The 2500-nt window shown below is 45.3% G+C and overlaps 1 pseudogene; it reads right to left on the reverse strand.

Moving 5' to 3' along the window:
• Positions 1–149: 149 nt before the first annotated feature.
• The window catches only part of LOC146913895 (uncharacterized), a 3530-nt pseudogene continuing 1179 nt past the window's right edge, over positions 150–2500 (reverse strand).

Genomic DNA, 2500 nt, shown 5'->3' on the forward strand with positions numbered 1-2500 from the left:
CATAAAGTCCCGAAAATGTGACCTAGAGGTTGAATTTTTCCGCGATTTTTTGCAGGCATGTTAGGGACATAAAAACAACATCTCACACAAAAAATTAGAATTTTCCGACGAGGGACGGATTAAATATGAATTTTTGACGCGTCAAAAACTCAAGAAACCAAAAAATCAAAACATCGACCTAGAGATCGAATTTTGAGCTAGTTTTTTGCAGACACCTCAATAAAAATACATCTAGAGGGTCTGGAAAGTTTCGTGGCAAACCGACAACGTTTCGATTTATTTTGATTTTTCGACCGAAACGCGCAAAAATCGCAATTTTTTTTCAAACGAGCACCCATCAACGGGACAAATCTTGTTCCCAAAAAATTCAGGCATGTTTGGGACATCATTAGAGCCTCCCTCAAGAAATTTTGGCGATTTTGCACGCGGGATTCGTTAACTACGAATGTTTTGAGCGTCGATAGCCGAAGAAACGAAAAAAACAACCCCGTTTTGCCTCCCGAATTGCAAAATGCCGCCTTGCCCTGGCTTGGCATGGGCACGGGAAGGTCGAGTCCCAGCCGTGAACAAAAATTTCAATCGGTATGACCTTAATAATACGGGTGCGCAGGCGCGCGCGCGCACGCGCGAGGAATTTTGGCCTACGGGACCCCTCCCGACGTGGTTTGGCCTGAGCACGGGGCTCCCGACGTGATTTGGCCTGCCGAGTCCCAGGCATGGGCAAAAATTTCAATCGGCAGCGCGCTAGAGATTTTTGCCTACGAATTCCCTCCCGACGTGACTTGGCCTGTGGCTGCCCAGCTCAAGAACAGCACCTCTTTCCCACCAAATCCCCCCCAAATTCATCAAAAGATCCGAATTTATCAAAAAGATTTGATGAAAACGGCTCAAATTGATGAAAATGGGGCATATTTGCTTGTTGGGCAGTGGCTGGGGGTGCCTGGGCGCCCCCCAGACAGCCCCCAGCCATGCCCAGCCATGCCCCAACAAGCAGCTCCCCCTATATATGTCTGATGTGCCATTTCCAGTTTTGTAGAAAAAGGGGTTAATTTTCCCTGCAGGCATAAAGTCCCGAAAATGTGACCTAGAGGTTGAGTTTTTCCGCGATTTTTTGCAGGCATGTTAGGGACATAAAAACAACATCTCCCACAAAAAATTAGAATTTTCCGACGAGGGACGGATTAAATATGAATTTTTTACGCGCCAAAAACTCAAGAAAACGAAAAATCAAAACATCGACCTAGAGATCTAATTTTGAGCTGGTTTTTTGTAGACACCTCACTAAAAATACATCTAGAGGGTCTGGAAAGTTTCGTGGCAAACCGACAACGTTCCGATTTATTTTGATTTTTCGACCGAAACGCGCAAAAATCGCAATTTTTTTTCAAAGGAGCACCCATCAACGGGACAAATCTTGCTCCCAAAAAATTCAGGCGTGTTTGGGACATCATGAGGGCCTCCCCCAAGAAATTTTGGCGAATTTGCACGCGGGATTCGTTAATTACGAATTTTTAAGCGTCAAAACGTCAAGAAGGCACGACATCCGCGCTAGTCGACCTAGAGTTCGAATTTTGAGCTGGTTTTTTGTAGGCATCTCTATAAAAATACATGTAGAGGATCTGCCAAGTTTCGTGGAAAACCGACAACGCCTCGATTTATTTTGATTTTTCGACCGACACGCTCAAAACCTCAATTTTCCCCCAAGTGCGCGTCCACCGACGGGTCAAATTTTGTCCCCCAAATATTCGGCCATGTTTAGTACATCATAAGGGCCTCCCCCAAGAAATTTTGGCGAATTTGCACGCGGGATTCGTTAATTACGAATTTTTAAGCGTCAAAACGTCAAGAAGGCACGACATCCGCGCTAGTCGACCTAGAGTTCGACTTTTGAGCTGGTTTTTTGCAGGCATCTCTATAAAAATACATGCAGAGGATCTGCCAAGTTTCGTGGAAAACCGACAACGCCTCGATTTATTTTGGTTTTTCGACCGACACGCTCAAAACCTCAATTTTCCCCCAAGTGCGCGTCCACCGACGGGTCAAATTTTGTCCCCCAAATATTCGGCCATGTTTAGTACATCATAAGGGCCTCCCCCAAGAAATTTTGGCGAATTTGCACGCGGGATTCGTTAATTACGAATTTTTAAGCGTCAAAACGTCAAGAAGGCACGACATCCGCGCTAGTCGACCTAGAGTTCGAGTTTTGAGCTGGTTTTTTGCCGGCATCTCTATAAAAATACATGCAGAGGATCTGCCAAGTTTCGTGGAAAACCGACAACGCCTCGATTTATTTTGGTTTTTCGACCGACACGCGCAAAACCTCAATTTTCCCCCAAGTGCGTGTCCACCGACGGGTCAAATTTTGTTCCCCAAATATTCGGCCATTTTTAGTACATCATAAGGGCCTCCCCCAAGAAATTTTGGGGATTTTGCACGCGGGATTCGTTAATTACGAATATTTTAAGCGTCAAAACGTCAAGAAAGCACGACATCCGCGCTA

Source organism: Medicago sativa, chromosome 6 (genome assembly GCF_051527215.1).
Source record: "Medicago sativa cultivar Bolivia chromosome 6, Bolivia_mono, whole genome shotgun sequence".
Classification (NCBI taxonomy): Eukaryota; Viridiplantae; Streptophyta; class Magnoliopsida; order Fabales; family Fabaceae; genus Medicago; species Medicago sativa.